Source organism: Crocodylus siamensis, chromosome 1, assembly GCF_052110815.1.
Source record: "Crocodylus siamensis isolate JL-2025a chromosome 1, ASM5211081v1, whole genome shotgun sequence".
In the NCBI taxonomy this organism is placed as follows: Eukaryota; Metazoa; Chordata; order Crocodylia; family Crocodylidae; genus Crocodylus; species Crocodylus siamensis.
The window spans coordinates 21391176-21413503 of NC_143395.1; positions in this window are offsets into that span (position 1 = coordinate 21391176).

The window sequence follows — 22328 nt, forward strand, 5'->3', positions numbered from 1 at the left end:
ATGCTGCTTTATCCCCCTCCTCAGCAGGCTGAGGCACAACAGCAGGAGCAGCTGACTTAGCTGAGCCACTTGCCTAAGCCTCCACAACCTCAACCTCAACCTATTCCAAGATGCTTTACAAGAAGGAGACCTGGGTTTAGGGGAACTTTGAGGTGTGTGGAGCACAAACTCTGTTTCCTCCTCAATCCCCAGAATTGCTTTAGCCAGGGCACTCAGGTCCCCTGGTTTGAGCTCCAGCTCCTCCTCTGGCGGTGGAAGGCTTATGCTGAAAGATGAAATTGGGGTGGAGGAGATGGTCATTCTGCTGCTGGTGTCTATTTCTGGAGTTAGAGGAGGTGGAGCAGGTGCAAGGATGCCAGGTACTGCTCCCTTCTCCTTGCTTCCACTGGCAACAAAAGCCTCATGGCTGCTAGGGAAGAGTATGCATCAATATTTGAGGTGGGGGTGGGGAAACTTGAAGCTCTAGCTCTTCCCCTGCCCCCTCTAGCCCCTCTCCCTCCCCTGCCAGAAGACCTGGCACCTGCCTTTACAGACGCTTCACATTAATCTTTCCTGTGCTGCAAAAGGGGTGTGCATGTCTGACTTCTTCTGTGTTCTGTATTTTATTTACTTTGTGTTGTGTTACTGGATTCTGCTATGATTATGAATGATTATTAGTAACTACATATACTGTCTTCTTCTGTGCTTTGATATATGATTTATCATTCAGGACGAGTGGTTGCTCTTCAAGGGAACAATCCTGGATGTGCAAGCAAAGTCCACCCCACCTCAGAGGAAAGGCAGCAAAAGGTACTGGCTACTGGGGATGACCTAATTGACGACCTAGTGATCGATGAGAAGCTGGGTGACAGCGACCATAAGCTGATCATCTTCACCATCTGCCGTAAAGCTGGCAAGTCAGTCAGCAACATGGAAGTCCTTGATTTCAGGAAAGCTGACTTTTTTGACAAGCTCAGGAGGCTTGTCAGTGAGGCCCTAAGGGACCATGATCCCAGGGAGAGGAGAACTCAAGAAGAATGGTTGCTCCTCAAGGGAGCAATCCTCAATGCAAAAGCTAAGTCTATTCCATCTCAGAGGAAAGGCAGCAAGAGGGCACAGCAGCCCCCCTGCCTCTCCAGGGACCTAGCAGACCTTCTAAGGCTAAAAAGAAAGGCCTACAAAGGATGGAGGATGGGATTCACCTCCAAGGAGGATTATTCTGCACTAGTCCGGTCCTCCAGGAAGCAAACCAGGAAAGCCAAGGCTGCAACTGAACTGCAACTAGCTTCGAGCATCAAGAACAATAAAAAGTCCTTTTACAGATATGTGGGGAGCTGGAGGAAAAGCAAGGGCAACATTGGACCTCTGTTGAACCAGATGGGGCAACTGACAACTGACACCCAGGAAAAAGCCAGCCTATTAAATAGGCACTTTGCATCGGTCTTTCATCAGTCCCATGGGATGCCCATGCCCACTATGGGACAGGGAGGTCTGGATGAGGGAGATCCCCTGCCCTCCATTAATGCTGACCTCGTGAAAGAACACCTTGAGAAGCTGGATATCTCCAAGTCAGCCAGCCCTGACAATCTACACCCCAGGGTACTCAAGGATCTGGTGAGCATCATAGCCCTGCCTCTGCCATGGATCTTTTAAGACTCCTGGCATTGTGTAGTGCCCGAAGATTGGAAGAAGACCAATGTGGTGCCAATCTTCAAGAAAGGGAGGAACGTGGATCCGGCTAACTATAGGCCCATCAGCCTGACTTCTATCCCAGGGACGATCTTAGAAAAGTTTATTAAAGAGGCTATCCTTATTGGACTGGCCGACACCAACATCCTAAGAGATAGCCAGCATGAGTTTGTTGCGGGTAGGTCTTGCTTGACCAAACTCATTTCCTTCTACGACTGGGTGACCTATCACCTGGACAAGGGAGAAGAGATTGATGTCATATATCTTGACTTCAAAAAAACCTTCGATCTGGTATCCCATGATCACCTCTTGGCAAAACTGGCCAAGTGTGGCCTTGGGTCCACCACGATCTGCTGGCTGGGAAATTGGCTCTGTGGTCAGACCCAGAGGGTAGCAATTGATGGAAGTCATTCACCATGTTGTCCTGTGACCAGTGGGGTCCCTCAAGGCGCTGTCCTTGGACCCATACTGTTTAACATTTTCATTAATTCTGTGGACATTGGAGTCAAAAGTGGACTGGCTGAGTTTGCTGATGGCACCAAACTTTGGGGCAAAGCATCCACACCAGAAGACCGGCAGGTGATCCAGGCTGACCTGGACAGACTCAGCAAATGGGCAGATGAGAACCTGATGGTGTTTAACACCAAAAAATGCAAGGTTCTCCACCTTGGGAAGAAAAGCCTGCAGCATCCTTATAGACTTGGCTGTGGTATGCTGGCTAGCACCACGGAAGAAAGAGACTTGGTGGTCATCATTGACCACAAGATTAACATGAGCCTGCTTTGCGATGCTGCAGCTAATAAAGCGACCAAAACACTGGCTTGCATCCATAGATACTTCCCAAGCAAATCCTGGGACATCTTTCTTCTGTTTTACTTGGCCTTGGTGACTTATCACCTGGACAAGGGGGAAGAGATCGACATCATATACCTCAATTTTAAAAAAGCCTTCGATTTGGTATCTCACAATCACTTCTTGGCTAAACTGGCTAACTGCAGCCTTGATGACACCACAATCTGCTGGCTGATGAACTGGCTCTGAAGTAGGACCCAGAGAGTGATGGTCAATGGGAGCCAATCATCTTGATGCACTGTGACCAGTGGGGTCCCACAAGGATCTGTCCTAGGGCCTATACTGTTTAACATCTTCATCAATGATGTGGACATTGGTGTCAGAAGTGGACTGGCCAAGTTCACCTATGACACCAAACTCTGGGTTAAAGCATCCACACCTGAGGACAGAAGGGTGATCCAGGCAGCTCTGGACAGACTCATGAAATGGGCAGACGAGAACCTGATGGTGTTCAACACTGAAAAATGCAAGGTTCTCCATCTTGGGAGGAAAAACCTGCTGCATGCGTATAGGTACAGTAGTGCTACGCTGGTAAGCACTACAGATGAAAGGGACTTGGGGGTCGTGGTTGACTACAAGATGAACATGAGCCTTCAGTGCAATGCTGCAGCTAGTAAAGTGAACAAAACACTGGCTTGCATCCATAGATGCTTCTCAAGCAGATCCCAGGATGTCATTTTCCCTCTGTACTCAACGTTGGTGAGGCTGCAGCTGGAGTACTGCATCCAGTTTTGGGCTCCTCAATTCAAAAAGGATGTGGAGAAGCTTGAGAGGGTGCAGAGGAGAGCCATGGACATAATCAGAGGTCAGGAAAACTGACCTTATGATGAGAGGCTGAGAGCAATGGGGCTATTCAGTCTGGAAAAGCACAGGCTCAGGGGTGGTCTGGTGGCCCCCTATAAGTTTATCGGGGTGCTCATCAGGATCTGGGGGAACGACTATTCACCAGAACCCCCCAAGGGATGACAAGACTGAACTGTGACAAACTCCACTGTGACTGGTTCAGGCTGGACATGAGAAAGAACTTCTTCACTATCCCAGTCTCCAAGGTTTGGAACAGACTGTCACCAGAGGCAGTTCAAGCACCCACTTTGAACACCTTCAAGATACATTTGGATGCTTATCTTGCTGGGATCCTATGATCCCTGCTGACTTCCTGCCCCTAGGGCAGGAGGCTGGACTTGATGATCCTCCGGGGTCCCTTCCAGCCGAGATGTCTATGAAATCTATGAAAATTAGGAATGTGAATGTGCAACTTCTTTTTCTTCTTCTGTGTTGTGTGCTTTCTTTACTCTGTGTTGTGTAGTGGACTCTGCTATGATGATTATTGATTATTAATAACTATATATGGTGTCGTCTTCTGTGATGTGATATATTAATTAGGAATGTGAATGTGTGACTTCTTCTGTGTTGTGTTTCTTTACTGTACTGTTTTGTCTTGTGTACCTAAAACAATGCATCGTCTTCTTCTTCTAGGATTCTCAGTTCTGAATTGCGTGTGTTAATCTCAATCTGAATCTCTATCTGACTTCTTTTTCTGTGTTGTCTTTAGTCTGTGTGTAAACTAACTCTAACTAATAATATTAAGAACTAATAACTATATATAATATCCTCTTCTATGACTTCTGTGATGTGTGTGAGTGTGTGTGTGTAATGTGTGGTGTACTAAGCTTCCCTGCACAGTGATGGATCACACTGCCAGGGAAAACACAGCTTTTTTTTTTTAGAAGTGCTGCAAAAAAGCCAGACACTGCCCCAGATACTGTGACTGGAAAGGGACTCAGTGAGAAATCACACTGATTGGCCAGCTTCCCTCTCTGCTCCCCTCTCCTCCCCCTGCTCCCCGTCCCTCTTGTAAGTTCCTGTTTCCCCTGAAATACCACCTCCAAATCTCCAAATCTTCTCCAAATCTTTTCCAAATCAATTTGTAGGCTCTGAAATAATTTGGAAAGTTTTAAGCTTCAAGCGATTCAATTTGGATTCAGAGATTTGACCTCCGAATCAAACCGAATCTTCTCCAAATTGAATCACAAACTGAAACTTCATACAGACCTAAGAAATACCCAGTTACCTGTGGGGGCACATTTCTCACAAGATGACCACTCTCTCCCTAATCTTTCAGTTCTAATCCTCAAAGAGAATTTACAAAACACCTTTTGCAGATAAACCTACAGACTTCACTTTATCAACCTCCTGGATACAAAAAATCATGGACTCTATATAGACATTGGATTTATGGCAGTTTATAACCTGCCTAACATCTTAAACCCCAGGTAACCTCTCTACAATTTACAGGTTACATTTTATCAACAGATCACCATTTCACTTTGCTCTCTTCCTCCTCCCCTCACCTGTTTTTCACCCATTGCATCTCACCCTCTCTAACCCTCTCACCCTCTCTAACCCTCACTGCCACACATTGCATTTTGACTGATCTGCATTCTTGCATACTGGCTTCTGGCTTCTATACAATCCAGGAAGAGCAAAAAACAACTGCAGGTGCTCCCTCTGCCTGAAGAAGGGTGTTTGTACTTGAAAGCTTGCAAGGAAGAATTTTTCTAACTATTTTAGTTGGTCTAATAAAATATATCAGATTTGCCCAAAGAACCTTGTCTGCCTATGTCCTTAGACCAACATGGCAACAATCAACACCCCCGAAGCCAAGAATGAGGCATACCAGGATCCCTGCCAACTGCATACTCTGTACACTGAGGAAAAGCAAGATGTTGCAGATAAGTTTAGCAGGGTCACCTGAGGAGAAGGGATGACAGACAGAATCATACCTGGAACAAGGAAAGGTGCAAGCTGCTACACACCCCCTTCAGCAATAAGGAGGTGCCCAGTACACTGCCAATGCCAAGGGTGCAAAGCTGACTTGTTACACTCCTGAACACAGTGGGTGATTCTACCAGTGTGCTTAACTGTGGAGCTGTCTAATTAGCTCCACTATAAAGTGTCACAACGTACACATACACCAGTATTAGTGTGCAATAAATTAGTTAACTCTGCCATCAGATAGTACTGTTAACAACAGTACTATCTGATGGTGAAGTAATTGAGTGCAACAAAATGTTCATGTGTAGGTGGTGACAGGGGCCGGCTGGGGCATGAAAGTGCTAAAGTTCAGATCAATCTACCATATACCTCTGCACTTCAGCACTCTTGTGCCCCAGGCAGCTCCTGTGCTGCCTGATCCTGCCACCTGGAGCCTGAGGCTGACCATCTGAGCCTGCTGCTAGCTTGGGGATGCCTCAAACTACTGCTGTCCTGGGCACATGTAGATGCTGTGCCTGGGAGCAGTTAATTCTGGCTCTAACAGCTCCAGAGTTTATTGTGTTATATTAATTTTATGTGTAGATGTACCCAGTGAGGCTTAGGAACCTCTGAAGGGCAATATACATCTTATCTCTAAGCACAGAGGCACCAGTTGTTAGCCTTTAGGGAAAATTAGGTACACTGGTGTTTGAATACATGTTCTTCCTCAGAACGAAGATGTTGAACTCAGGTTGTGTTGCTCTCCAGCAGTGGTATAGGCTCTTCTGCTTCAAGCTTGGGCCCATCAGGCTCATACCACCTCCACCCACCCCACATCCTTGGATATAGCCCATACTGCCACCTTCCTCCCTCCCCCTTCACTCCAGGATTGGTTGAGAACCTATAGAATACTGAGCAGCACATCTCTAATGCAGCAACTTCAGAAAAAAATGAATCCAGATTTCATGATGGTCCTTTCAAGCTCTTGGATCACATCATAATATGAACCTAAGGAAAGATGAAGCAGTGCATGGGAATAATGTGCTTCTGTGGATATTTCAAACACTACTCATAGGCTATGGCTGGGAAGATTTCTTTTTGTGGTGAGGAACAGTTCTGATAGAGTCAGACTTAATCCTGTCTCAGTCTACCCATAACTATAGCCAGGTACAGTAAAAAGGAATGTTTTTACATAATGTTTTGACCCAGTATTATTGTGTGAAATTTGCTATCCTACTGCATATCATATCTTTCTTGATACAGTATCATAAATGAAAGAGGATTAGCTATACTAACATGCTTGTCTTTCAAAAATGAATGGGTGACCTGAGAAGGAAACTAGCCAAGTATTTAAGTCTTTTTTGTGCAATTTCCTGGGCCATCACATACATTTGTCATAGTATTTTAATGACATTTTGGGGATGTAAAGTACTAGTAGGACTAGATGGTACTTAAAATGAGACCATGCTTAAACTACTGTAAATGCAAAGCAGTTCCTTGGGTACTGGTATGCTGTTTGTAGATTTTGTTATCACAGCATGATGGGAAATGTATCATCTTTGCTGCTTTGAAGTGTTAATGTCATCTGCTTTCATTTGTGTAATTAAATATAAATGTTATTGAAAGTTAAAACCCTTTGTGAAATTTGACTTGAAAATATTTTGCAACTGGGTAGCTGTTAGGTATCTGAATGATAAACTAATTTCACAGTTTCCTTCTGAGCTTCACAATTATGTGCAGTTACATTAAACAGGACATAAATTGTCTATTTAAGAGGGTGGGGAGGAGAATCTTCACTGATGTGAATGGCCCAACTCTGCCCAGTTAAATCTTGATGTTGCCTTTGCAGCATAATGATGCCACAAGTATAACTGATGGTATATTTTGGTTCTAAATCATTTTTTAAAACTTTATTTAGATACAAGATTAAAAGATAGCTTCTTTAAAAGTTCAGATACTGCATCCTGATATAATAGTTCAAAATTCATGGTATAATATTTGGAAGAGAATTTCCTGTATATTTTGTATAACTTCCTATTTACTTCAGAATAATAATTCAAATAAAACTTTATCATTAAGGCTGCCATTCAAATGGCATACATTCAGTGTGCAGCATTTAATCATAGAAAGCACAGCTGTAATATGAGTAAAAGACTATTTTTATGCTATGAAGAATTCAGGCAATTACATTTCTGTGGGGCAGTTTTATTATTAGGGCAACTATTGCCTTTGGCTGTAAACACAGCTACATATGATGTTTTCAATTATTGACATTGATTAGCAAATATGCTTCATTTATTCTTAGGGGAAGGAAGTTATATAGATTTCCTTTGTTTTTCAATTATGCTATATCCTTGAAATGCAATCCCTGTTTAGATACATTTAAATGAACCAACTTTCTTTTCCTGGTATTTCTCTTCACTAATGGTTTGTTGTCATTGGTATGCTTGCTTGTTTGTTCTTTTTACCAAAGATAATTAAAGTTGGTGCCCAAAAGTATATTTAAGAAACTGCTTTATTTCCCCTCTGTTTTTAGGGAAGTACTTAATAGAAAATTACAGCAGTTAAGCTTGTATAATATTGTATAAAAATGATATTTTTGTTTAAGTTAGCGATGGGCAGCACTTAACTACAGTTTCTAGAGAATCACCTACCTCAATTAAATCACTGGGGAGTTTTGTCAAAAATTTGACAGCAGGATACTTACCTTACATTTAACAATAGTATAACTGGCAAAATGAAGCAATTTCACAGAAACTTCAGTTTTATCCTGAACAGGCAGAAAAGTGTGATAATGTCAGTTCTTGACTTTTAATCTTGGTCTTATCTGCATCTGTTAGGGCTACAATTACACCAGAATTTTTGCCTCAAGTTAGTAGACAGCCAGTTAAGGCAAGCTGTACACACCTGAAAAGGCTACATAGGTTAAATGTGTATCCCCCCCTAAATGGCCATTGCAGGTCACTAACATATATAATTTACCCTTTAGCTAGGAAACCCTTGGCATTAATTCTAATGATGCATAGAAAACAGAGCACTGACAGTGATATGCCTTACAGAAGAAAATACCTTTGGCCCAATTATTTTTAATTTGGAATCCTGACCACATCATTTTGAAAACACACTTCCTTCATTGTCTCTTTTCTCAGACCATTCGATGCAGGTTTCCTAAAGAACAGCTTAAAAATAGGAACAGCTTAAACATAAGGTCTATTAGAAAGAAAGATAATTATATGATTAGTATGATTAGATTAGTGATTCACAACCAGATCCTTTGAAGGGTGTAGCAGGTAGTTTGAAGATATAAGGGAGGTATGAGGAGATAAGAAGATAAGAGCAAGCTCAAGCTCTCTCAGTTTGCCTGCTCCTCTGTCCCCACTACCTAGTCTCTCTGCACTTTAATAAATAGTTTTCAAAATGGGGTACTGCTGAATTCACAGAAGTTATGGAGGGGTCACTTGAGTCTAAGAAAGGTATAGAACCATTGCACTAGGGAAGAAACCAGTGTCTTCTATCTTTCCCATGCTTATACCCTCTGGGGTTTCCTTTATCCTTCTTGACCTTTTAGAGGGCAGCTTGCTACACATCTAGCCTATGGCATCATGCATCATTTTTTTCCTGTGGTAGGCTGCATAGGGTGCCTGCTACTTTAATGGGAACAGCAGCCCACATAGCAGCCTGCAGGTGGGGTCACAGCTGATTACAGGGTCACCTGACCCAGGGAACCTGCAGGTGGTGGCTAGGGCTGATTATAAATGTCATCTGACCCAGGTGGAGGGATGGGTTTAGAGAGTATATCAGCCAAGGCCCTGAGCTGAGCTGGCAGTAACATTGTGGAGCCTGCTGAGAGAACACTGTCTCAACAGGATGGTGGCAACTCCAAAGGCTCAGCTTGAAGAATAACACCTAGTGCTGTCTGGAGGTTTGGGAAGGATCTGTAGGTGTGGAGGAGGTTCCAGTGTGGATTCCAAAGCCCAGAAGAGTGGGGCTGAGAGTAGGGGACCTATTGAGGGGTTTGAGAGAACCCAGAGAGAGGGGTTGTGTGTGTAGACACTATTGAGGAATCTGAGTTAGCCCAGAGAGAGAGGGGATAAGTGTGAAACACCTATTAAGGGGACCAAGAGGGTGGATCCAGGGAGGAGAGAGGGCCAATAGCTGAAGGACTGACCTATGGAATCTCACTGGCCCTGGTAGGGCCATAGTCTAGGGTAGGCCAAAAGTGCAGGAGAGACTACTTCCAGAGACTTCCAGAGCCAAGGGAGCCCAGAGATATCAGTGGCTTGGGAAAGGTCAGGGTCTAGGGTAGGCCAAAGGTCCATGTATGGCCACAGCCATAGAAGAAGGGGTCAAGGGGCATGCGGCCTAGGATGAAGATGGATGATGCAGACATTCTGAGGCCAAAGGTTCTAGGAAAGGGGTCTGAGAGAGAGACAACTGGGACCAGGGGGCCTGGAGGGGAGATGAAGCTGGGTGCAGCTGAGGAGGAGTTTGTGGCACCATGGGGGCACCCAGAAGGGGCCAAGATAAAACAGGATAGCCAAGAGATTGGTCCTAGATAAGACCTGAAACTGCACCTTACTGGGGCTGGTCAGCATGGTGGGACTGCATGTGGTTGGGCAGCCTCCACAAAATGCCACACATTGCCACCCCAGAGAAAGGAGAATATGGGCACCTGAAAGCCTCAGTTCACACTGCCTTATAGGTCACCCTGGGTAGGGGAAAGGCTAAGGGACCACACCCTAACAAAAAGAAAGGGAAAGAATGGGTCCAGAAGGGTCCAGAGGCCCAGTGATGGTTTGGAAGAAAGTGATATGAATGATACCAAGGGGCCAGAGAGTGTCTGAGTGAGAGAACAAGGGGTCTAACAGCCCAGAGAGGGGCCAAAGGAGAGACTGAGGGGTCTGAGGCCCAGAGAGGACTGTATATATAAAGCGAGAACAGCAATGAGGATGCCATCTGCAAGGCTTCAGGCATGGTATAGGGGCAGAATGGTGCCTCACAATTAGCCTATAGTGTTGGATCACAAACACCTAGTGTTCGTTAAAATAAGACCAGGGCAGCCTTGCATTTTTTAATAATTAGCATCAAGGTATCATAGGTGAGCAGGGTGGACTGCCCATAAACCAGGGTGAAAATTTTTTTTTTTTTGGTTTCCAGGTGCTTTATGGCCACCCCTGGAGATAGTACCCTGTGACATTCTCCTTCTCCCTCAGTCCTCCCTTCTTTCTTTCTGGGATCATTTGCTTATACTTTTCACTGTTTTTAGGTCTGTTCCATGACTCCCTTACAAAAATTTTTCCGTATATGTACTTTTTAACAAAATATGAGTATATTAAGTACCCATTTTGTGTGTCCATGGCCCCTGGCACATTATACTTGAATGTGATTAACCAGTTCATCCCATTCAAATAGGTACCTGGACACAGATTAATGCAATTGATGTAGCTATAAAATAAGGAATAAGGCACAAAATTATTACACAAAAAAAGTGTAATAACTGGTTACTATCATACCATTAACTGAATATCTGGCCAGGCTAACTGGGACTCCCACCCTCGAGAGTGCATGGGAGCCCTTGATTCCCATGGAGTCTGGAGGCTGAGTTCCAAGCAACTGATTGCTGCTTTCAGCTTCAGAGACCCATAGGAGTCAAGCACTCCAATATGTTCCCAAGATAAGAAGCCATGGTCAGCTGTTACTCCAAGCTGCAGGAGTGCATTGGAGCCCCTGACTTTGACATGCCTCCCCATCTGGGAGCACAAGCTGATTGGGGCTCCCAACCTTCAGGATATAGCTGGAGTCAAAGGCTCCACAGGGAGCCCTGTCAGTTGATCCGAGCTCCCAGTCTTGAAGGCATACTATGTGGCCCCATAGCTGGAAGCCATCAGCTGATTTGGGCTCCCAGATGCAGGACAGTATGGTGCACCTCTGAAGCTGGGAACCTGGATCTGTTGAGCAGGGTTCCAGCTGTGGAAGCTTGCCACTTGCTGATGTAGGGGAAGGCCTGGGATTAGGATGCACGTGTGGCATGGCAAGAAGTGCAATTGTGGGGACTGTGCATCAGCTCCCATCATGACTTTAATTACATGACTGACTGCCCAAGACACATTTAAAATTGCATTTGTTACTGTGGATAAACGGTTTGTTTCTAGGTATGTTTGTTGGTGCCATTTACAAAACCTAAGTTCTTTAGACAGTGTAGACATTCAAGTCAAGCTATTTAAATGGTATTATACTACCCATAGGTTTGGACTCTTATGACAAAGGAACTATTTATACTCAAATAGTTTGCAAGGACAATAGCTTTTTTCTTTGTAAAATAAAATGTTTTTTCATCAGTTCTGGGAGTTTCAATGAGTTCTGCTAATATCCATTTTTCTAGAGCAGAAACATAGTTCTATCTTGAATAACTATATGACTTCAAGATCAACAATTAAAGATGCTTTGAAGACTCTTTGAGGGACATGGGTAACCTACTGAAGTCATTCTGATGTCATTAATGATATATCAAGGACATGGATCAAGACAGAAACACTAATAAGAATTTACAGAGCTCAGAAAATAATTTAATTCTCCAGTACTGAGTCTTCTCTACTTCATATTTTTACATTTGGAATGCAAGGAGATTCTTTACTAAAATCAGACAAAATTTCTTACACTTCAAAAACTCTAATTTTGTTGTGAGAATAAAGATAGATCTGTAAGTTTCAATAAATTTCTATTTAGTGTAGGAGAATGAGTCAATAAAATAAGGATTTTTTGCTCAAAGCACTTGCTTTCACATCCCATGTTTAATATAAAGAATCATAATTGTTCAACCCATTCTCTGTGACAACCAACTCAGTCTTGCCATATACCTGCTCACTCACATGGAATCATAGAATCATAGAATCAATGAGTCGGAAGGGACCTAGACAGATCATCTAGTCTGACCCCCTGCCATGGGCAGGAAGGAGCACTGGGGGTGGCAGGGGTCATAAGACCCCAGCCAGGTGCCTATCCAGTCTCCTCTTGAAGATTTCCAGGGAAGGTGAGAGCACCACCTCTCAGGGAAGCCTATTCCAGGCTCTGACCACCCTTACAGTGAAGCAGTTCTTCCTAATGTCTAACCTAAACATATCCTCCCTCAGCTTGTGGCCATTGTTTCTGGTGACTCCAAGGGGGGCCCTGGTGAACAGACTTTCCCCGAGTCCCTGTTGGTGGCCCCTTATAAGGTTGTAGGCAGCCACAAGATCCCCCCTCAGTCTCCTCTTCTGGAGACTGAAGACATTCAGGTCCCTCAGCCTCTCCTCATAGGGCTAGCCACAGAGGCCCTCAACCATATGAGTGGCCCTCCTCTGGATCCTCTCCAGGTTCTCCACATCCTTCTTGAAGCACGGCACCCAGAACTGGAAACAGAACTCCAGCTGTGGTCTGACCAGCGCCGCATAGAAGGGGAGCAAGACCTCTCCAGACCTGTTAGTGATGCCCCTGTTGATGCAGGGCAGGGTGCGGTGGCTCTGCCTATTGCTTCATTGCATTGGTGACTCATATTCATCCTGGAGTCAATCATGACTCCAAGATCCCTCTCTGCCTCTGTGCTGCTGAGAGGCTCAGCCCCTAACCTATGACCATAATGCTAGTTCCCTCTCCCCAGGTGCAGCACCCTGCACTTATCCTTGTTGAACCGCATCCTGTTCAGATCCGCCCACTTCTCTAATCTATCTAGGTCTGCCTGGATGCAGTCCCTGCCTGCCGGTGTATTCATTTTACCCCACAGCTTGGTGTCATCAGCAAACTTGAACAGGGTGCTCTCCACACCCTCGTCCAGGTCACTAATGAAGATATTGAACAGCACCAGCCCAAGGACCGAGCCCTGTGGGACTCTGCTGCCCACACCCTCCCAGGATGACATTGACCCATCCACCACCACCCTCTGGGTGAGCCCCTGGAGCCAGTTTGCCACCCATGTGACCGTGCATTCGTCAATGCTGCAGTCCCTCAGCTTGCCTACCAGAATTGGGTGGGACACTGTGTCAAAGGCCTTCTGGAAGTTCAAGAAGACGACATCGACTTCCTCCTTCCCATCTAAGCTCTTTGTTACCTGGTCATAGAAAGAGACAAGGTTAGTCATGCAGGATCAGCCTTGTACTTCCCCTGCAGGGCTCTCACAAATGTGGCCCTTGATAATTTTTTCAAAGACCTTCCCCAGGATAGAAGTGAGGCTGACTGGCTTGTAGTTGCCAGCCTCTTCCTTCCTCCCCTTCTTGAAAATAGGGACCACACTGGCCCTTTTCCAGTCCTCAGGGACATGGCCCAAGCACCAAGCATCCTCAAACAGCTGTGCTAATGGCTTCACATTGACACCAGCCAATTCCCTCAGCACCCGCAGATGAAGGTCATCCAGATCTGCTGATTTGGACACCTCTAAGCCCTCCAGGTAATCTTTAACTAGGTCCGAACTAACAGTTGGGGGACACTCATCCTTCCCAGGCCTCTCTACGCTATCACCCGAGAACACCCCATTGTCAGCAGAGAGGAACATGGAGGCAAAGAACTTGTTGAAGAGTTCTTCCTTCTGTCGCACTTCTGTCACCAACTGCCCTGCCCTGCCTTATAGACCCAAGACTTCTTCTTGCTACATATATACTTGAAGGACTTTTTGCTATCCTTAATCCCAGAAGCTAATCTAAGCTCCAGTGCTGCTTTAGTCTTCCTCACCAAATCCCTACAAGCTCAGGTCAGGTAGGTGTACTCCTCCTTTGTCCCTGCCCCTTGCTTCCACTGCCAGTAAGCTTTTTTCTTTGCCCTCAGGCCAACCTGGATATCTACGCTCAGCCATGAAGGTTTCTTGGACCCTTTTCCCGCCCTCCTGCACAGAGGAATTGTGTCCTGCTGCACCCCAAAGATAGTCTCCTTGAGGAAGGACCACCTTCCCTGGACTCCCATACTACCTACCCCCTGGGCTCCGAGTGCCTCCCTGACTACTGCCCTGAGCACATTGAAGTTGGCTTTCCTAAAGTCAAGCATTTGCTCTGTGCTAGTTACCCTCCCCACCTTTCTCTGAATAGCAAACTGGATCATTTCATGATCACTGCCCTCTAGCCTCCCTTGTACTAGCACCTCCCCCACCAGGTCATCCCCAGAGGCTAACACCATATCCAATATGGCGTTTTCATATTAAAGAACACAGCATTTAATATTTCAAAATTAATCTATCTTTATTTTTTTCCCACAACTTTTTTTACTGTTTAAAAAATTCATTAAATTTCTTGCATAATTTCAGTCACACATAGTCACATAGACAGAAGACAGAGCAGGGTGTCATCTTGCAGACTAACTTGTTCAGAGAAGCATAAGTTTTCATAGGCAATAACCTAATTTGTCAGATGCTATGAATGGACTAATACAGGTAACTACCTCTCGTACAGAAATACAAGTATGCTATTCTCTTTTTAAGGAAGCAGTTGGCCTTTGAATTGAATGTTGAAAATATGCAAAATTTATATTGCGTATACTAAGGAGTTGCATTTCCATTTTTTCCCATTAGTAAGGAATGGAAATCAATATTTCTGGGAAACTTTCATAAAAGTTTACACAGTAAATTTTGAAAGCAATGCTTCAGTGGAGTAAGGCGTTTTATGTTGAACTACACAAAATCATAAGAGATCACAAACTAAAAGGATAGTTTGATAAATTCTAGTAATGAAACAGTGTGATGTGTTTCTTTCATTAACTTAGTTTTTCAAATGTTCTATGACATTCAAGAAATAACGATAATTTGCAGTCATTCTAGAGAAACAAATTCCTATCAAGAGCAAATGACTGCAGATGTTGCTTACCCTTGCTATTATCCAGTCAAAAACCACAAGTAATCTGGAACAATTCCAGCAAATTCTTGGAGTGTGTTGGATAATTTTTTGGTTCAGGTGGTAGAGAGGTAAGGGGGGAGGTGAGGCAGGGGGGCACAAACAAAGAAGAATTGGTTGGTAATGTGAAGGGGTAAAGAGACTTGGGTGAGAGTGACCACAAAACTATAAGAGTTCAAGGTCCTAAAGGGAGGAAGAGAGGGGAGCAGCAGAAGTCAGATACTGGACTTTAGAAAACCAGACTTTAACAAACTCAAACTTTAACAAAGCAACTGGTTGGCAGGACTCCCCAGGAGCTAAGTCTGAGAGGAAAAGAAGCCCAGGAGAGATGGCTAAACTTTTAAGACAGATATAATAAAGGTGTAGGAGCGAGCTATCCCAATATGATAGAAAAATGGGAAGTGATACAGGAGACCAGCCTGGCTAAACAAGAATCTCTTCAATGAGCTGACATTCAAAAAGGAATCCTACAAGATGTGGAAATGTGTTCATATTACTAGGGAAGAGTATAAGAGCATCATGCAGGCATACAGAGAGAAAATCAAGAAGGTCAAGGAATTATTAGAGATGTAACTAGCTAGGTACATAAAAGGGCCCCAAAAAAGGGATTCCACAAGTATGTCAAAAATAATAAGAAGCCCAACTGTAGCAAAATCCCCAGTTTTTCTTTATATATATATATATATATATTTCTCTCTTTTCTTTCTCTCCCCCTCTATTCCCTAGAGACAAGCTTAAGCGAGCTCAGACTTAGGATAAGCTTTCACATTTTTATTTTGGTAGCAAATTTTTGGTTTTGGATATCCACTGTTTTATATTGTATTATTATTAGGTTTATATCCATTTTTACTGTCGTATATTGTATTATTATCATTTTTGTATTTGTTTTTTATTGTTTCATATAGATATTGTATGGTTTAGGCCTGTATTTGTAAGTGAACCAAAGCCATATCAAATTTCCATTTTATATGTCAAGCCTCCATCTTGTGTCCTCTGCCTGAGCATACCATGTTGCAACTCTATGAGTCACATACCCCTCCCATGTAAATTGGTTCCTGGATGAATGAGAATGATTGGAAATGATTAAAATATAATGGTAGCAGGCCTCATACTGAATGGTCTATAATGACTGGGTCATCACCTTGCATTGATTCATCCAGGAGCCACAGACCTCACCCAGGAACAGAGACAAGAACCCAGCATTTGAAATACAAAAGACCCTGCAGAACCAGCAACTCGACCATTGTACCCCACCATTACAGATACCTGAAACTGCACATCCCTGCATGAAGCACACATGCTCAGCATGCCTGGGGCTGACCCTTGCCTGGGCATGCCTGTCACTAGGGTCATACAAGATCTACCCCTATAAAAAGGGGCTGTGAAGACACACCTAGTGGGAACACCATTTCCATCCAAACCAAACCAGCTTCACATCACCTATCCACTGCAGAGGCCCTACCAGTGACCCCCCTCTGAACAACACCGAGCTGAAGGAGACCCCAACTGGCCATTGAGGATCAACTTTCAGCCTGGGATAGGTAGATATTACCAGCAAACCTCCTCCTACAATTTGGACTCTCTCTCTCTCTCTCTCTCCCCTCCTGGACTTCAGTGGACTTCAGCCCCTACACCAAGCCTCTCTAACCTCTGCTGCCATTTTGTGTGTGTGTGTGTGTGTGTGTGTGCATGCGTGTGTGTACAAGGGGGACCAATAAGACAATGTGTCACTATCTCCCCTGTTCAATAAAACCACTGTCATTTGCAAACCCGAGTTGGGTCATGTTTTACTGAATCCCAGTCCTTTCCCTATCTTAAATTGCAGCTTCATTCTCCCTCTCTCTCTCTCTCTCTCAGCTCCAGACCCCCCCCCCCCACTAATTTCCTGATCTCCTCCCAATTCTGTCTCCCCTTGTCTGCCACCTTTCAGCCTCTCCTTGCTTTCCTGCTGTCCCTGCTGCCTTTCAGCCTCCCATGCCATCTACTGCCTTTTTCCTGTGACTTTCTGCTGCCTTTTTCTGCTTTCTCACTTCCCTGCTGCCTTGCAGTCTCTCCTGCCACTTTTCCTGTGATTTTCTGCTGTCCATCTCTCTGTTTTTAGGCTTCCCCCACACCTTCTGTAGTCTCCCCCCCACCGCAGTTTCCCAGCTCCTCATGGCCGTCCTGCAGTTTTCTCCAGCAGCTGGAGCCTTTCTCCAGTTCCCAGCACCTACTGCAGCTCCCTGAAAGTTCTCTAGCTTCCCTGGAGCCATCCTCTGGCTCCCCACACCCAGAGCCCCTCTTTAACACCCACACTTTCCCTTAGTCCCATTTTCCCTCTCCCCACCTATTTTTTCGGCTCCCCCTTAGCTCTGGCTCCAGTTCCAGCCTCTGTACCAGCATTGGTCCCCTGTTCTGCAGGCTTTGGGCATTGTCTTTTAATCAGTTAAGATCAATTAACCTAAAATGATCCCTGAGCCTCAGTTCTTCAGCCCAGGCCCCTCTAGTCTACCAGTTCTAGTCCCGGTAACTTTCACTCCCTACACTTCTGCTTTCTTACCTTAAGATTTCCCCAGGTATCTCAAGTACACCAAGCACATACATGCATACATTCACATCACAACACCCAACTTAGGAACTCACCTGTGTGTATGTGTAGGTGGGTGGTATGTGTGTGAATTAGTGAATACACACATATATATATACATATATAGATATCAGTGTGTGTGTGGTATATGAATTAGTAATCCACGTATATGTATTGGATGTGCAGGTGTTGGTAGCTGGTAACTGATTCTGTCTAAATTTGATGTGTGTAGCATGTATGGGCTTAAACTGGTGATAGGTGTGCATGAACCTAGACTGGTTATTTTGAACATGTGTGTATCTGAGTTGCTAGTGTGAGTGTGTATGTCTGGTGGGGATGTGTGCACCTAGTGAATGTATGTGTGCTTAATTGATTTTTTTTAATGTGTGCATGTGCAATTGTACACCACACTTTCCTGTTTAACAGTCCAATATTGAGATCCTGAGCATTGGCCTGACCCCTCAGGGCAACACAATGACATTGAAGGTCTCTTTTGGAATGCAAAAGGCAATCTAGTTATAGATGATGCAGAGAAGGCTGAGGTATTTAATGCTTGCAAAGACAAACATATTTTTGCAAATATTTAGTTGGTCTAATAAAATATATCACCTCTACAGATTAGAGAAAAGTACTATAAGGTCGATATAGAATTGGTTGAATCATCATGTTCGATAAGCAGCTATCAATGGCTCAATGTCTAGTTTAGAAGCAGTATCTAGTGGGCTTCCTCAGGGGTCTGGCTTTGGTCAGTATTGTTCAACTTCATTAATGCTTTGGATGGTGTTTAATACTGTGGAGTGCACACAACATACTGGGCTCTACTTACAGGAGTGTCTCTTTCAAATCAAGTGATCCTTCTGCTATATTTGGCAATGGTGAGGCCTCACCTGAAATACTGTTTTGGGCTCTACTTCAAGAACAATATTGACAGATTAGAACAAGTCCAGTGGAGAGCAACAACAATTATTATAGACCTGGAAAACATGATTTATCCTGAATGGCTGATAGAACTAGGGATATTTAATTTGGAGAACAGAAGACTGAGCGGGGATTTGAAAACTGTGTTCAAATACTTGAAGGGCAATTATGAAGATGTTGGAGATCACTGGAAATTGTCAAGATCAGGTTATACAGACACTTGGCTGAGATGGTATAGTCAGAAATGATCCTGTCCTGAGCAGGGAGCTGCACTAACTGACCTCATGAGATTACTTTCAGCTCTACTTTCCAATGAATCCATGATAGTAAAATGTTACAAAAATAGAACTATGTGCAAAATTCACATATTTCTAAAAAATAGCATCCTATTTCCAAGAGCAACTTTAAATGACACATTTTTGCACATGTGGTTGAATATCTTACATATGTCTTGTGGATCCAGTTCCAGTTCCATTTTTTTGTTATTAGAGAAAACAGGAACATTCCCAGCTGAAGGAATTACTGGGAAGGAACTATAGACAAAGAAAAAAAATAGTTTTTGTCCTAGCAGGGAACAGATTATTCAGGAAATCAGCCACTGACCATAAAATAATTGTATCTGGAGATGAGTTTTCACTAGGATTATCTTTTTATTAAAACTCAGAGTTTTCTGAAATTGTTTCCCTGAACATATTTTCTTCCACCAGCATACCTGCTGTTCCTGGTCAGAACTTCAACCTGTGCAAATGGGTATAACTCTTCTGACATAATGTAACAGTACGCATTGATCTAAGCTAAGCACCTCTATACTCATTGCTGACATCTGCTTCACATACTCATTTCTTTAAGTTCTAGCTTTGAGTTTTGGACATTTTCTGCATGTTGGTTACAAGTAGGTTTTCACTGGGCAAGTCTACACGTGCAATTAATCCTATAAAGGGTTACTGCACAGTAAAATATTGTGCAGTAAGTAGCTCCTGGGAGTAAATCTGCCCTTATCAGGAGCAGCCTGGTACAAGGCTGCTTCAACCCTGCTCTAGCCCCAACAGAAGCCGGAGGGAGCTCCAGACTCCCTCTGGGTGCTACCCTGGGGGTTAGCAGAGAGCATGGGGCTTGTCCCCAGTTACACAGGTCCAGGAGAGCTCTGCCAGCTGCAGCAGCAGCTGTCTCCTTGCCCCATATACATCAGGAGGTGCCTGATGTGTATGGAGACAGGAGACAGCTACTGCTGCAGGACTTTCCCATCTTGAGCATATCGGGACAAGCCCTGTGTCTAGTGGGGCTTCTCCATGCAGCCCAGGGTTGGCCAGAAACTGTCTCCATTCTGGGCAAGGTCTTAGCCAGCTCCAGCCTGCATGAGGATTTCCTCACCCAAACTGGGGCTGGCCAGGAACTGTTCCACTTCTGAGGCAGGTCCCACCTAGCTCTGGGCTCTGGGGAGATTTTCCCTGCAATATCTACTGCACAGTTAGTTTAGTACTTGTATTTACATGTAGTGACTAACTGTGCAGTAGACTAATTTACTGTACGGCAAATGTATGCATGTAGGTGGTGATGCTTTACTGTACAGTAGGTAAGTGTACTTTGCAGTGAAATTTCTCATGTAGACACACCCACTACGCATTTCTCAATCCATTAAATCAATGCTGTAATCTTTGCCCGTAGGACTACTTCCTGAAATACCAGGCTTGTATTTTAAGGACTTCAGGACTGAAGAGCAAGGTGTGCTTCTGCTGCATTCACCTTCCCATGAAGAGCCCTGCTCAAGTAGATAATTGGAAGATTGTTTATTCTTATGTACAATAAAAAAAAAACTTTGTATCCAGCTGTTGCCTAGCATAAAAGTACATTTCAGTCTCCTCAAGTACTTCATGATAATCTTCTTGATTACAGCCTATAAGAGTTCATAATGGAAGCAAAGTGTCACCCAATGTAAGAACCATGCAAGGAACACAAAAATGTACCATGCTTCACTCTAACATACTTTATTTTGTAGTTGAAATAATCTAATTTATGATCATTTGCATGGTGTGCTTCACTTGGTTCTCAGAAACCTAACAAATCCAGACAGATTTTGCCTTTGCAATTAGATGCTTTTCAGAAGTATAATTTTACCAGATTGCAAATAATAATAAGAAGTCAGTGAAGGATTTAACTTATCCGTGCTGTCTTTCTGCACAGATTATGCAGCAAACATCAACATTCCCCAGCGGCAGGAGGTCAAGCAGGGCCGGGGGGGAGGGGTGATGTGTGGCTGAACTCAGAGAGGCGGCAGCTGCCGCGTGTGACCTTCCCCTGCCCCCCCACATCTGGCTGGATGGGCAATGCCTACATGGGATGGTACATGGTGCCACTCTGTCTCCGCTCGCCCATACCCCTAGGGCCTTCTCAAGAACCCTAGGGGTATGCATACCCCTGGTTGACAACCCCTGAGTTACACCATTCGGTAGACTATGAAGAGAATGGTACTATCCACAGAAAGAGAAAATAAAGTAGATAGTAAAGATTGCTATAATGTCAAAGCAATATTTTTAGAGCCCAAAGCTTCTAAGCTGCATGCATGCATAATTTTCTTGCACTATTCCACCAGTTCCATATTCAGCCATGGTAGCTGGATGCACAACACTGCCTGCTCAGGATTATGAAGAGCTTAGCTTTTATTTCTAAAAATATTTCAAAATATAGGGGGGGGGAAAGTATTTTTTTTCCATTATAAGCAGCCAACATTTCTTTGAAATTTCTGCTTCAGCATGTGATAGTGCAAAGACTTCCGAGTAAAACTGACAGTAGATAAAAATCACAGATTAGAGAACTCTTTTCTTTTCATAAGTGAGCAATTTACTTGTGAATGTCTAAAAGAGAACAGAGTGAATGATGTTCTCCATTTCATGTGTCACCTAAACAACTTCCTCAATGATCACATATTTCCAGAGAAATGGATGGCAAAATATACATATCTGAGTTAAGCAGATTTTCCTGATTACAAAACAGCAGTGCATATAGTGTTATCATTTTTACTGTCTTTTTTAAAGCTCAACTATTTTCATAGCATATTCAGATACAGAAGAAACAACACAAGCTTCACCACAAGTAAATTGGCAATCTGCCATACCTGGTATACTTCCAGTGGGAAATACAGGAGCCATCATAATCACTTCTCGGCCTCATGAAGACTCAGATCAAGTGTATAACAGAAAGAACATTACACCTACAAACTGTAACCAGACCGGGCTTTAGCATTCTTGCTTTTGACAGAACTCAGTGGGGGCTCCCGGTCTATACCAGTAGAAATCTAAATGCGAAAGGGGGTAGAATAACCAAAAATTCCACTTGAAAATAAAAATTGTGAGAATTTATGAAAATATTGTATAAATTCTCACAATTCAAGCAAACTTGGAACTATTTGCAATAGATTAGGTTTGGAACACAGTTTGGACTGCATAATTACCCTTTTTTTTCTTAATTTCTTTTGTTTGATTACAGCACGTTATCAATATGTAATAGTAAGTACTCTTTAAATGCATTTAGTATATCCTTTTATTTTTGATCCACACACTGCTTTGTTCTCAAAGACAGTGCCAGGAAAAAAGTCTTTTGAATTTTTAATGCCAAACATTTAGACTGCATCAATGTATATGACAAAAATAATAGCTTACAATTATGTGGTATTTTTCTTCTCAAAGGATCCCAGTGTGCTGCAAATGTAACTGTATTTAAACAAC